Source organism: Tamandua tetradactyla, chromosome 4, assembly GCF_023851605.1.
Source record: "Tamandua tetradactyla isolate mTamTet1 chromosome 4, mTamTet1.pri, whole genome shotgun sequence".
Taxonomy (NCBI): Eukaryota; Metazoa; Chordata; class Mammalia; order Pilosa; family Myrmecophagidae; genus Tamandua; species Tamandua tetradactyla.
Window position 1 is genome coordinate 115,092,445 of NC_135330.1, and position 16,251 is coordinate 115,108,695.

Sequence of the window (16,251 nt, forward strand, 5' to 3'; positions counted from 1 at the left end):
TGTCACTTCTAATACATTTAAAACTAGTCTTTGATTCCATCACAGTATTATAGTGAATGAAAATTTAAGAAACTAGAGAATCTAAATTATATACAGTACACTAAGTTATAAAACTGCAGGTCAGTGGTTCAGTGGTAGAATGCTCACCTTCCATGTGAAGGACCTGGTTTTGATTCCCAGACCATGCACCCAAAAAACAAGTAAACAAAAAAACTGAAGGACAAATTATATAACTATTCTGAGTTATAAAACTGAAGGACAAACAGAGCCACACTGTTGGAATGAGAATATTGTAATTTTTCAACATTGAACTTATCCCTTGACGACAGTTAATATTAATATAAGTAGCCTCCTTCCCAAAACCACCAGTTTTTAAAAGAGGATAAATTCACATACCAGAAGATTTTTAATTACATCTTTCATCTTTTGAACCTTTTTTCTACCTCTACTGAATATCTGTAGCTATGGCCTTAGTCCATACGGCTCACGGACACCTTTTGCCTATACTACAGCATTCTTTGGATCTAATCTTTAATGTTTTCAAACACTTTGTGCTTCATATATTTCAGTTTTTATATTCCTGCTGCTTTTTACATTTTTTTGGTTTAGAAATATTTTTTGAATTTCAAGTGTTTTCTGTCAAATAATTTTTGGTGTAGTTTAGGCCATATTTGAAAGACACAAGCATTTCCAAATAGTTATACTAAAATAGTTACCCTCTGTCTATTGTCTGTCTTTATATATATTTTGGAAGAAGGGAATTAAAGATAAGAGATAAGATAATATAGATAAGCTATGGGTCATTGACAAAAATTGGGTAAGCAAAGTACAAAGCATACATATACAAAGCTTAAAATACAAATTATGAAGCAACAATCACTGATTTTGAGTTCAAGGCCAAAAAACATCACAAAACCCAAACTATCGTTTGCCAAAATCCAGGAGTTTTCAGGCAAGAGAGACTAGAGCAGCTAAGAAGCTTTTAACAAATAATGACTACTGCAAGCAATATTTTGTGATAACAGACATTGTACAAATTATTTTGGGATTCGTTGGTGACTCAGTCTTGCCTAAATTTTGTGTAATCTGAGCTCCAAATTTAAAGGGATAAGGAAAAATTTGCAATGCTTTCAGAGCTGCAAAGATCAGGTACAAAATATATTTAACTTGGACAATACAACACAATAAACAAATGTGTTAATTTATTGAGATCAGCATCAGAAATGATTGTACAACTAAAAAGCCAGTCATATGAGAAAAACCCATGAAACAAAGGTAAAAAGGTGACAACATAAAGTTAAGATAAGAATTATGCAAATAGATTGCCAGTTAACATGCTAACTAATTATTCTGTATTATAGAAAGTACAAGAAGAAATGTTCAGTATTGCTAGATCTATTACTATTTATCAAGTGCCTTGTAGGTTTCAAATACTTTTTACATAAGCTATCCCATTTAAATACCCATAATAAAATAACACATTTTCATTTTACAGAATTTCAAAACATTTAAAAATTTTGTAAAAGATTTTCAGCTAATGGTAACTGACAGAGTTGGATATGAATCCAGGTCTGTCAGATTCTATTTCTCCCAATCTTTATAATAATGGTTTCCATTTCTATGGGAGTCCCAGAAAGAGGTGAAAGAAAGAAGAGGGAACAGAAAAATATTTTAGGAAATATTGGCCCTAAACATTGGCCCAAACTGAAGTGAAAAATAACTTCCAGATTCAAGAAACTCAGCAACTCCCAAGCAAATTAAATACAAATAAAGCCATGTATAAGAACAGTATAGTCAAGATATGGAAGGATAAATATAAAGAAAGAAATCTGAAAAGCAGCCAGGAAAAATATATATACACAAGAACAATGTTGAGAATGCCAGTTGATTATTTTATTAGAAACAATGGAGTTCTGTAAAATATGGAAGACTACATTAAAGTCCTCAAGAAAAAAAAAGTTTTTGAGCAAGAATTCTATATCTGGTAAAAAATATCTTTCAAAAATGAAGGTAAAATATTTTGAATGAACAAAAGCAGATGGATTTTTTTTTCCTGGTAGACTTGCACTACAAGAAATGCTAAAGAATTACTTAAATTAACTTGTACAGTCAGTTTAGTTGAACACGTAAGTACATGGAATCTTGAATAGGGCATGAGACTTTGTTGGTTTGTTCAGGTTAGTATGATGCCCCAGTATATCCCAGAGTAATCTGGGCAGTGAATAAAGGATTATTTGCAAAGTACCCTTGGGGGACTGGGGAGAAAGGAGGAAATATTCGACTTCCCTATTTGGAGAATTTCAGATGTTCTTGCAAGCAGTGGGAACAACCAAATCAATAGGCTGAGCCCTCGATCTTGGAGTTCACCCCTATGACACTTACTCCTATTATTAGGCCTAAGAGTCACCCAGTATAAACTGTTTTGTTGCTCAGATGTGGCCTCTCTAAGCCGGCTCAACAGGTGAACACACTGCCCTCTACCTTACATGGGACATGACTCCCAGGGGTGTAAATCTCCCTTAGAACTTCGGGATGAGCTGGGACCCAGCATCAAGGGCTTGAAAAAGACTTTTTTTGCCGAAAGGTGGAAGAGAGAAATGAGGCAGAATAAAGTTTCAGTGGCTGAGAAATTTCAGAGTCAAGAGGTTATCCTGGAGGTTATTCTTATGCATTATATAAATATCCCTTTTTAGTTAATGGTGAATTGGAGTGGCTGGAAGGAAGTACCTGAAACTGTTGAGCTGTGTTCCAGTAGCTTTGATTCTTGAAGACTATTGTATAAAGATATAACTTTTACAATGTGACTGTTTGGTTGTGAAAATCTTGTGTTTGATGCTTCTTTTATCCAGGGCATGGACAGATGAGTAAAAAAGTATGGATAAAAAATAAAGAAGTAATAGGGGGAAATAAGGTTTGAAATAAATTGCATAGATGGAAATACCATTGGTCAATGAGAGGGAAAGGTAAGAGGTATCAGATGTATGAGGTTTTTTCCTTTTTTCTTTTTATTTCTTTTCTGGAGTGATGCAAATGTTCTAAAAAATGATTGTGGTGATGAGTCCACAACTATGTGATGATATTGTGAGCCATTGATTGTACACCATATATAGAATGTATGTGTGGATTATTTGAAGAAAAAACAGCAGATTGTGGGAATATTCTACCCCAGTCCAAAAAACATGACCAACAATAACAGTAAGAAGACTGCATCTGACATTTAGAGACACTTAAGCCTTTTTTACCTTGTGCTGCGGATCATTTCCAAAAGAATGTAACTACAGAACAGCCATTTGTCTTCCCCATGGCCTGGTGTGCTCTCTGGCTTGTCCAGGTGCCTATGATAGCACCATAAAATATGAAAATGCCATCTGTGCCCAAAGATCAAGTACAGGTGAAATTAAGTTTGACTAAAGGTAGGCAGGTGTGCATATTTTGTTAAACATTTTTGTCAGATAACCACTCATTTATTTGGCATCTATAGCTCAAGAGGGAGTGTGATATTTTTAAGTGAATCAAACAGCTACCTCAGTTTTACCTTATTTAAGCATAAAACTTAATATAGCCTTCGGAGATGAAAGGCATTCTAAAAGATATATATATATATATTTTTTTTCTTCAATAAATAAAATGTGCTGACAACAACTAAAAAGAAATGCTAAAGAAAGTTCTTAAAGGGATAGGAAATGATACTACAAAAGAATAAAATCACTGGAAATGAAAAATATGTGAATAAGTATTGTAGTTTGCTAAAGCTCCTGGAATGCGGTAAATCTGAAAATAGAACAGCTTTTAAAAAGGGAATTTATTGCATTACAAGTTTATAGATCTAAAGCTATAAAAATGTTCAAACTAAGGCATCCAGGTAAATATAACTTGACTCAGGAAAGGCCAATAAATTTGGAACACCTCTGTCAGCTGGGAAAGCATGTGGCTGGCATCTGCTGTGGTCTTTGGCTCTTCTTTACCAACAGCTTCTCTGGGGGCATTTTCATGCTGCATTTCCAAACATCTGGGTCTCATGTTGGCTGTATCAGCATTGAAGCTTTTACCAAAGTGGTTCCCTCTTGGCTCCAGAAAGCAACCTGCCTTGAATGTGTGGAGACTACGCTCCATGGAAACTACCTAATCAAAAATATCCCACACAACAATATTGAATGAGAATTAAAGGACATGGCTTTTCTTGGGTACACAACAGTTTCAAACTCGCACAATAAGAAAACATTTTAAATTATTTAAAAGTCATTTGACAATTTAAAACAAAAAACGGTAATGTATTTGGGGTTTTATATCATGTAGAAGTAAAATACACTTCAATAATAGCATTTTGTTTATATATAAGATTCTTGCATTTTACCTGAAATGTTCTAATGTTAATTCAAGATAGATTTTGATAAGTTAAAGATACATATTGAAATTCTTAGAGACACTAATTTAAAAAATACAAGTAAGTATAGCTAGAAGACAAAGGAAGAAATCAAATGGAATTAAAAAACCACTTGATTAACTCCCCCCAAAAAAGACAGGAAGAAGGAAGAAAAAAATAACAAAAGAGACTAATTACAAATCAATTTACGCTTAATGTAATTATGGTATACAAACATATCAATAATTACATTAGATGTAAATGGACTAAGCACTCCAATTAAATGGGAGAAATTATCAGATTGAATAAAATTAAGAAATGGTTAGCATAATCTTCACATTAAATGTACTTTGACTATAAGACACAGGTTGAAAGTAACAAGATAAACTAATAAAGCACAAAGCTGTAAGAAAGCTGGTTGTGGCTATATTAATATCAGATAAAGAATATTTTAAGAAATGAACTATTGACCAAATTAAAGAGAATCAATCAATTTACTAAGAAGGAAGTACATAAATGTGTATGTACCTAATAACAGAGCTTTATATTACCTAAGTAAAAACTGACAGAACTAGGAAATAGAGACAAATCCACATGTATATTGGAGATCCTAACGTTTTATGAATAATTGAAAACAATACAGAAAATCAATAAGCATATGGAATATTTGAATAACTTACCTATCAAGTTAACCCAGTTAACATTTATAGAATATTCCCCTAATTAATAATTTTCAAGAGCACTTAGATCATTCACCAAGATAGACTATATACTGGGCTGATAAGTTTTAAAAAATTTTGATAACTGTAAATTGTCATTAGAAATCAGTAGCTAGAAAATATGTAAACACTTGGAAATAAGACGTTACAATTCTAAATAACCCATAAGTCACAGAAGAAATCACAAGATTAATTAGAAAATATTTGAAATTTGATGATAATAAATACAACATATGAAATATTTTAAGGTATAGCTAACCAGTGTTTAGAGGAAAATTTGCAGCTTTAAATGTCTGTAGTGAAAAAGAAAAAAAGGTTTAAAACCGATTATCCAAGCTTCCACTTTCAGACAAGAATAAACTCAGTGAAAGTTAAATAGAAAAAATGAAATAATAAAAACAATAGCAGAAATTGATGGAATAAAAAACAGTAAATTAACAAAGCTAAAGGTTGAAAAGACTAATCACATTGGTAAACCCATAGCCATACTGCTCAAGCAAAGAGACAGAGAGAAAATACTAGGGACTTTTGGTGCATAGACTTAAAAGGGTAATATGGGCCTCTTATGAATATATTTATGTCAATGCATTTGATAACTTAGACTATATGGGCAAATTCCTTGAAAAACACATGCCATATGAATACACATATTAATTACTTTTATGTTTAGGCCAGTGATTCATTTCAAATTAACCATTATGAATGTTGTGTGATAGAAATCAGTGAAACTGATTTCATAAATAATACCTTACCCATACCTTTCCATAAGGAAAGCTCTAGAGTAACATGACTTCACTGGTGAATTCTCTCATACATTTAGGGGAGGAATAATACCAATCCTGCACAGATCCTTTCAGACCGTGGAAGAGGAAACTTTAAAACTCATTTTAGGAGGCCAGTATTACCCTGATTTTAAAAATTGACAGAAAATTACCAGAAAAGAAATTACAGGCCAATGTCCTTCATGGACATGGATATAAAAATCCCTAATGAAATATTTGCAAATTGAGTTAAGCAATATATAAAAAGGCTGATATATCATGATCAGATTGGGTTTATCCCAGGAATGCAAGGTTGGTTCAACTTTCATAAATAAAAAAATACATAATTCACCACATTGACAAAATGGAGAGTAAAAAATATAATTAACTTAGTTGCAGAAGCAGCATTAGACAAATTTCAACATCCATTCATATTAACAACTCAAAGCAAATTGATAATAGAAGGAAACATCCTTAACCTGATAAAGGGCATCGATAAATACTTACAGCTAACAGTATTATGTTTGCTGGTAAAATGTTCAGTGCTTTACCCCTAAGATTGCAGACAGGGTGAAGATGACTTGAACTCACCTCCTCCATGTAACATTATACTGGAGGTCCTGATCAGTGCTGTAAGGCAAAACAACAACAACAAAAAAAAACTAAATATAAAGTATTAAGATTGGAAAGAAAGAAGTAAAATTTTATTCACATCATTCTTTAAGTAGAAAAAATTAAGGAGTCTACAAAAAGAGCTTTACATGAATATACTTAGATCACAGGATAATAGGTAAAAATACAAAAATCAATTTTATTTCTATGTAGTTTCTAAATAGTAGCAATAGAAGCTGGAAAGTGATATGAATAAAAACCCTTTTCATTAGCACCAGAGAACATAAAATATTGCTGATGTGGGTTGGATTCTGTACCCCAGTTTGGACATGTTCTTAGTCTTGGACTGCATTCTGGGGGGTATGGACCCATTGTAAATAATATCTCTTCAAGATGTTACTTCAGTTAAGGTGTGGCCCAAATAAATTAAGTCAGGCTTTGTTTTAGTTTGCTAAAGTTGGCAGAATACAATACACCAGAGATGGCTGACCTTTCAATAAGAGGATTTATTTAGTTAAAAATGTATAATTTTTCAGAAGAAAAGGCAGCTAGCTTTCATCTGAGTTTCTCTGTCACATGGGAAGGCGCATGGTAATGTCTGCTGGCGATATCTGCTGGCCTTTTCTCCTGGCTTCTGAGTTCCAACGACTTAACCCAGGGTGATTCCTTTCTGCATTGCCAAATGTCTGGGCTAAGCTGTGAGTGCTGAGTGAGATATGCTGAGCTGCTGAGCTCTCTTCTGAACTCTCTCTTCTAAGCCTCTAGCTAATTAAATTAAACTTTATTAATTGTGGAAGGCACTCCCCCAATCAACCACAAAGGAATCAGCCACAGATGAATTTCACATATTGATGATTTAAGTACACAGAAACAGAACAATGGGCATCATCACCTGGGTAGGTTGACACCTGAACCTAACTACCTCAGGCTTTAATCCAGATTACTTGAGTACTTTATAAGCAGAGTGAAAATCAGATGGAGGGGGGAAGCCACAGGAAGCAGGCAGAAGTTGGAAGTCAGAGGAACCCAGAAGAAAAAGAACATTGCCATGTGCATTGTCATGTGATGGAAAAGCCAGGAAAAAAAGAAAAAAAAAATTATCTGCCCGTCAGAAAATACAGAACCCAGGAGGAAACAAGCCTTCTAGAAGGCTTTTGAAACTGTGCATTGATACATTCATGTTGTCAAGCCAGCCCATTATATACCATTTGTTTTAACAACTAAGAAACCAAAACATTTGATAATTTTATCAAAAATCATGAAAAACTTCTACAATAAAAATATTGTTGAGAAATTAAAGAAGACTAAATAAACAGAGGGATATACCATGTTCATGGTTTGCAAAATTCAATATTTTTATGCTATCTCCCTAAATGATCTATAGGTTCAACACCATCCCATTAAAATTCTACTAGATATTTTTTGGTAGAAATTTATAAGCTGATTCAAAAGTTTGTTTGGCAATGCAAAGAATTAGTATAGCTAAAACAGTATTGAAAACAAAATGATAAAGTTGTAAGGTTGACCTTACCTGATTTTGAGTTATTTTAATTTATAGTTATCAAAAAAGTGTACTATTGGTGAAAGAATATATACACAGATCATTTGAGCAGAAAAGGGTTCAGAAATCAATCACATTCTGTCCATTTGACAAAGGTATCAAGGTAATTCAGTAAAGAAAGAAAAATCTTAACAATTGGTGCTTGGACATCTGAATTTCTGTATGGAAACAATGAACCACCATCCCTACCTTATGGTGTACATAAAACTTCCTTTGAAATGAGTCATATGTCTAAATATAAAAGTTAAAACAGCTTTTAGCCTACTACTGGGTCTCAGTAGACACTGAATGCTTAACCATAAGCCACCAATTACCATGAGACCTGACTTGCCTATCATGAGCTGGTTGTTGTCTGACCCACCAAGCCATACAGTTGAGTGTGCACAGCAGCAGTCCATCATAAAATGGAAATGGTATATGAGATAAAGCTCAAGCAGGTTCTGAAGGCACAAGTAAATTACATGAGGAAGTGGCCCAAATGCCCATGGCTCCCAATCCTGCCACTTTACCTTCTCTTTCCCAGACCAGAGCTATGGCCTCTTGGGGAGTTCCTCACAGTCAGTTGACTGAGGATGAGAAAAATTGGGTTTACAGATGGTTCTGCATGAGGTGCAGGGACTACCGGAAGTGGACAGCTGTAGCACTACAACCCCTTTCTGGGATGTCCTTAAATGACAGTGGTGAGCAGAGATCCTCCCAGTGGGTAGAACTTTGAGTAGTGCACTTGGTTGTTCATATTGTTTGGAAGAAGAACTGGCCAGAGGTGCATTTGTATACTGACTCATGGGTTGTTGCTAATGGTTTAGATGGTCAGGATCTTGGAAGGAACATGATTGGAAAATGATTGACAGAGAGGTGTGAGGAAGAGGTTTATGAATAGACCTTTTAGATATTTGTGTCCCTTGTGAATGCTCACCAGAGGGTGACTTCAGCAGAGGAAGGTTTTAATAATCAAGTGGATAAGATGACCTGTTTTGTGGATACAAGTCATCTTCTTTCCTCAGCCACTTCTGCCATTGCCCAGTGGGCTCATGAACAAAGTGAGCATCGTGGTGAGGGTGGAGGTTATGCATGAGCTCAGCAACATGGATTTCCACTTACCAAGACTAACCTGGTTACTCCCACTGCTGAGTGACCAGTCTGCCAGCAGCACAGTACCACACTCTGCCCTCACGTGGCACCATTCCCCAAAGAGATCAGCCTGCTACCTGGTGGCTGGTTGATTACATTGAACCAGTTCCATCAGGGAAGGGGCAATGATTTGTTCTAACTGGAGTAGACACATTCTGATTATGGGTTTACCTTCCCTACACACAATGCTTCCGCAAAAATTACCATCCATGGACTTAAGGAATGCCTTATCCACTGTCATGGTATTCCACACAGCATTCCTTCTTATCATGGGACCTACTTCACAGCAAATGAAATGTAGGAATGGTAACATGTTCATCATCCAGAGGCAACTGGGTTGATAGAATGGTGAAATGGCCTTTTGAAGACCCAATTACGGTGCCAACTAGGTGGCAATACCTTTCAAGGCTGGGGCAGTGTTCTCCAGGAAGCCGTGTATGCTCTGAATCAGCATCCACTATGTGGAGCTGTTTCTCCCATAGCCAGGAATCATGGTTCCAGGAATCAAGGGGTAGAAATGGGAGTGTCACCACTCACTATCTCCCCTAGTGATCCACTTGGAAAATTTTTGCTTCCTCTCCCTAAAAACTTAAGCTCTGCTTACCTACATGTCTTAGTTCCAAACAGAGGAGAGCTCCTACTAGGGGGCACAACAATGATTCCATTGAACTGGAAGTTAAGATTGCCAATTGGTCACTTTGGCTTCTCATGCCACTGAATTAACAGGCATGAAAGGAGATTACTGTTCTGTCTGGGGTGATTGGCTCTGACTATCAAGGGGAAATAGGACTGCAACTACACAATGGAGATAAAGAAGAGTTTTCCTGGAATACAAGAGATCCCTTAGGGCGTCTCTTAGTACTGCCATGCCCTGTGATTAAAGTCGATGGAAAACTGCAACAACCCAATCCAGGCAGGACGACCAATGGCCCAGAAACTTCAGAAATGAAGATTTGAGTCACCCCCTGGAAAGAACCATAGCCAGCGGCAGTAATTGCTGAGGGCAAAGGGAACATGAAATGGGTACTAGAAGAAGGTAGTGATGAATATGAACTATGACTGCATGACCAGTTACAGAAACAAGGACTGTGATTGCATGAGTATTTCCTCCCTGTTTTGTTCTGAGTATTTTTGCATTTGTACATAAGCGAATATCTTGTTTTCCTCTTATCATAAGACGTAAATTGTAGTGTTCTTGTGATAGTATTTAAATCATAGGTTAGGAAATTTAAGAGTGGATGTTACCTAAGGACTTACACCTTATTCTGGAGAGATGTAGTGTGTTTGCAGTTGTATGCAGGACATTTGAGTATTATTAGGTGAAACATATGTCTGTTATTGTGTTCTATCTGGAAATTAACTGTGTTTCAAGGTGATGTGGATAGCTGCCAAGTTGACAAGGAATGGACTGGATGGTGAGGTTCTGGTGTCAACTCAGGCAAGTGATTTTGCCCACTTGTCTGGCCAGGCAAATACTGGTCTGACCTTTGCTACAAGGACATTTCATGGCTGGTTAATAAGCCAGAAGGCTGGTGTATTACATCATCAGTCAATTAATGGCATCTGTGGCTGATAACATCTGTAATAAGTTAAGGCATTTCTCCCACCAACGAAATAATCCAGTGAGTTGAAGGCTTTTAAAGAAGAGACTTTTTCACAACTTATTCAGCCAGTGAGCCTCTCCTGTGGAGTTCATTCAGACCCTTCGTCAGAGCTGCGAGCTTCACAGCCTGCCCTTTGAATTTTGAATTCTTTCATTGCCACTGTTGTGTGAGACATCTTTATAAATCTCATATTTACAGATATCTCTTGCTTTAGGACACAAAATCCATTAAGCATAAGGGAAAAAAGTTGATATGTTGGACTTACAATTTGAAACTTCTGTTCTTCAAAAGCCATGATTAAGAAAACTAAAAGGGAGAGGGGGCCAAGATGGTGGCTTAGTAAGGTACGTGCGTCTTAGTTCCTCTTCCAGAGCAACTACTAGGTGACCAGAAACAGTGCAGAACAGTTCCCGGGGCCACGGCAGGGACCAGACACACAGCGTACCCCAGTCTGGAATGGTTTGGATTGTCTGCGAGACTCCGCTGTGGTGAGCTCCCCGAGCGGCGCGCGCTTCCCCGGGCCGCAGTGGCTGGCGGCCGGCAGCTGGCACCCCTTCCTCCCTCCTCCCCGGACTGGCTGAGAGTCTCGGACTCTCAAGTTTCCCAAGCCGTGGCGGCCAGCGCCCCTCTTTCGCGGGTGGCTTCCCTGTCCAGCAGCGAGTCTCGGATCGGTGAGTTCCCTGGGCTGCGGTGGCCGGCGACCGCGCCCCTCCCCCACAGGCGGCTGCCCGGAGGGAGAGGAGGGAGTTTCCGACAGTGACAGGGACTGGGTACAACCAAACACCAATAGTCGCATTAATAAAGGAGCCACAACATCTTTTGCTGTGTGGGACCCGCAGACAGAGAAGCGCCACCTACTGGGCAGGATAAAAAAAACAGAGCCCAGAGACTTCACAGAAAATCTTTCAACCTGCTGGGTCTCACACTCAGGGAAATTTGATTAAATGTCCAGACGCCAGCAAAAAATAACAAATCACACCAGGAAAATTGAAGATAGGCCCTGTCAAAGGAACAAACCAATAGTTCAAATGAGATACAGGAGCTGAGACAACTAATTCTGAATATACGAACAGAAATGAAAAACCTCTTCAAAAACCAAATCAATAAATTGAGGGAGAACATGAAGAAGGCAACGGATGAACAAAAAGAAGAAATGGAAAGTCTGAAAAAACAAATCACAGAACTTATGGGAATAAAAGATACAGGAGAAGAGATGAAAAAAACAATGGAAACCTACACTGGTATATTTTAAGAGACAGAGGTTAGAATTAGTGAACTGGAGGATGGAACATCTGAAATCCAAAAAGAAACAAACTATAGGGAAAAGAATGGAAAAATTTGAGCAGGGGCTCAGGGAACTGAATGATAATATGAAGCGCACAAATATACGTGTTGTGGGTGTCCCAGAAGGAGAAGAGAAGGGAAAAGGAAGAGAAAAACTAATGGAAGAAATTATCACTGAAAATTTCCCAACTCTTATGAAAGACCTAAAATTACAGATCCAAGAAGTGCAGCGCACCCCAAAGAGAATAGATCCAAATAGGCATTCTCCAAGACATTTACTAGTTAGAATGTCAGAGGTCAAAGAGAAAGAGAGGATCTTGAAAGCAGCAAGAGAAAAACAATCCATCACATACAAGGGAAACCCAATAAGACTATGTGTAGATTTCTCAGCAGAAACCATGGAGGCGAGAAGACAGTGGGATGATATATTTAAATTACTAAAAGAGAAAAACTGCCAACCAAGACTTCTATATCCAGCAAAATTGTCCTTCAAAAATGAGGGAGAAATTAAAACATTTTCAGACAAAAAGTCACTGAGAGAATTTGTGACCAAGAGACCAGCTCTGCAAGAAATACTAAAGGGAGCACTAGAGTCAGATACGAAAAGACAGAAGAGAGAGGTGTAGAGAAGAGTGTAGAAAGAAGGAAAATTAGATATGATATATATAATACAAAAGGCAAAATGGTAGAGGAAAGTATTACCCAAACAGTAATAACACTAAATGTTAATGGACTGAATTCCCCAATCAAAAGACATAGACTGGCAGAATGGATTAAAAAACAGGATCCTTCTATATGCTGTCTACAGGAAACACATCTTAGACCCAAAGATAAACATAGGTTGAAAGTAAAAGGTTGGGAAAAGATATTTCATGCAAATAACAACCAGAAAAGAGCAGGAGTGGCTATACTAATATCCAACAAATTAGACTTCAAATGTAAAACAGTTAAAAGAGACAAAGAAGGATACTATCTACTAATAAAAGGAACAATTAAACAAGAAGACATAACAATCATAAATATTTACGCACCGAATCAGAATGCCCCAAATTATGTGAGGAATACACTGCAAATACTGAAAAGGGAAATAGACGCATCTACCATAATAGTTGAAGACTTCAATTCCCCACTCTCATCAATGGACAGAACATCTAGACAGAGGATCAATAAAGAAACAGAGAATTTGAATATTACAATAAATGAGCTAGACTTAACAGACATTTATAGGACATTACACCCCACAACAGCAGGATACACCTTTTTCTCAAGTGCTCATGGATCATTTTCAAAGATAGACCATATTCTGGGTCACAAAGCAAGTCTCAACAAATTTAAAAAGATTGAAATCATACACAACACCTTCTCAGATCATAAAGGAATGAAGTTGGAAATCAACAATAGGCAGAGTGCCAGAAAATTCACAAATACATGGAGGCTCAACAACACACTCTTAAACAACCAGTGGGTCAAGGAAGAAATTACAAGAGAAATTAGTAAATATCTTGAGGCGAATGAAAATGAAAACACAACATATCAAAACCTATGGGATGCAGCAAAGGCAGTGCTAAGAGGGAAATTTATTGCCCTAAATGCCTATATCAAAAAAGAAGAAAGGGCAAAAATTTGGGAATTAACTGTCCACTTGGAAGAACTGGAGAAAGAACAGCAAACTAACCCCAAAGCAAGCAAAAGGAAAGAAATAACAAAGATTAGAGCAGAAATAAATGAAATTGAGAACATGAAAACAATAGAGAAAATCAATAAGACCAGAAGTTGGTTCTATGAGAAAGTCAACAAGATTGATGGGCCCTTAGCAAGATTGACAAAAAGAAGAAGAGAGAGGATGCTAATAAATAAGATCAGAAATGGAAAAGGAGACATAACCACTGACCTCACAGAAATAAAGGAGGTAATAACAGGATACTATGAACAACATTATGCTAATAAATACAACAATGTAGATGAAATGGAAAAGTTCCTAGAAAGGCATGAACAACCAACTTTGACTCAAGAAGAAATAGATGACCTCAACAAACCAATCACAAGTAAAGAAATTGAATCAGTCATTCAGAAGCTTCCCAAAAAGAAAAGTCCAGGACCAGACGGCTTCACATGTGAATTCTACCAAACATTTCAGGAAGAATTAGTACCAACCCTGCTCAAACTCTTCAAAAAAATTGAAGTGGAGGGAAAGCTACCTAATTCATTCTATGAAGCCAACATCACCCTCATACCAAAACCAGGCAAAGATATTACAAAAAAAAGAAAACTACAGACCAATCTCTCTAATGAATATAGATGCAAAAATCCTCAACAAAATTCTAGCAAATCGAATCCAGCAACACATTAAAAGAATTATACATCATGACCAAGTAGGATTCATCCCAGGTATGCAAGGATGGTTCAACATAAGAAAATCAATTAATGTAATACACCATATCAACAAATCAAAACATAAAAATCACATGATCATCTCAATTGATGCATAGAAGGCATTTGACAAGATTCAACATCCTTTCCTGTTGAAAACACTTCAAAGGATAGGAATACAAAGGAACCTCCTTAAAATGATAGAGGGAATATATAAAAAACCCACAGCTAATATCATCCTCAATGGGGAAAAATTGAAAACTTTCCCCCTAAGATCAGGAACAAGATAAGGATGTCCATTATCACCACTGTTATTCAACATCGTGTTGGAGGTTCTAGCCAGAGCAATTAGACAAGAAAAAGAAATACAAGGCATCAAAATTGGAAAGGAAGAAGTAAAACTATCACTGTTTGCAGATGATATGATACTATACGTCGAAAACCCTGAAAAATCCACAGCAAAACTACTAGAGCTAATAAATGAGTACAGCAAAGTAGCAGGTTACAAGATCAACATTCAAAAATCTGTAGTGTTTCTATACACTAGTAATGAACAAGCTGAGGGGGAAATCAAGAAACGGATTCCATTTACAAATGCAAAGAAAACTACAAAAAACTGTTAAAAGAAATCACAGAAGACCTAAATAGATGGAAGGGCATACCGTGTTCATGGATTGGAAGACTAAATATAGTTAAGATGTCAATTCTACCTAAATTGATTTACAGATTCAATGCAATACCAATCAAAATCCCAACAACTTATTTTTCAGAAATAGAAAAACCAATAAGCAAATTTATCTGGAAGGGCAGGGTGCCCCGAATTGCTAAAAGTATCTTGAGGAAAAAAAACGAAGCTGGAGGTCTCACGCTACCTGACTTTAAGGCATATTATGAAGCCACAGTGGTCAAAACAACATGGTACTGGCATAAAGATAGATATATTGACCAATGGAATCGAATAGAGTGCTCAGATATAGACCCTCTCATCTACGGACATTTGATCTTTGATAAGGCAGTCAAGCCAACTCACCTGGGACAGAACAGTCTCTTCAATAAATGGTGCCTAGGGAACTGGATTTCCATATGCAAAAGAATGAAAGAGGACCTGTATCTCACACCCTATGCAAAAGTTAACTCAAAATGGATCAAAGATCTAAACATTAGGTCTAAGACCATAAAACAGTTAGAGAAAAATGTAGGGAGATATCTTGTGAATCGTACAATTGGAGGCGGTTTTATGGACCTTAAACCTAAAGCAAGAGCACTGAGGAAAGAAATAAATAAATGGGAACTCCTCAAAATTAAACACTTTTGTGCATCAAAGAACTTCATCACGAAAGTAGAAAGACAGCCTGCACAATGGGAGACAATATTTCTTTTTTTATTATTTTTTTATTTTTTCTCTCTATTATCGTTTTATTTCTTTTTCTGTTGTCTTTGTATTTCTTTTTCTAAATCGATGTAAATGTACTAAGAAACGATGAATATGCACCTATGTGATATTAAGAATTACTGATTATATATGTAGAATGGAATGATTTCTAAATGTTGTGTTAATTTTTTTAATTAATAAAAAAAGAAAACTAAAAGGTAAAAATCATAGAATACATACAGATATATGTAGTACATTTATCTGATTGAAGGCTTTTATCCAGGATATATAAGGAATCCTACAACTTAATAATAAAATACATGCAACCATTTTTAAAAAGGGGAGGTAAAATATTTGAACAAAAACAGTTATAGGATAGCCAATAAGTACATTAAAAGATGCTCAACATCTATAACTAGAGGAAAATGCAAATTAAAGCCACAGTGAGATACCATTTCACACCCAGTAGAATGG

The 16,251-nt window shown here is 36.4% G+C and overlaps 1 protein-coding gene across 18 annotated transcripts in view; it reads left to right on the top strand.

The window, feature by feature from the left end:
* Positions 1–16,251, top strand: part of CCDC122 (coiled-coil domain containing 122) — a 96,950-nt gene that overhangs the window by 37,645 nt on the left and 43,054 nt on the right. The window contains exon 5 of one of the 18 annotated variants that reach the window (XR_013174567.1): positions 2,850–2,963. The exons of the other annotated variants lie outside the window; for them this stretch is intronic. The gene's annotated coding sequence lies outside the window, so the exon portion shown is untranslated. The remainder of the gene's footprint in view (positions 1–2,849; positions 2,964–16,251) is intronic. 18 annotated transcript variants of the gene reach the window in all.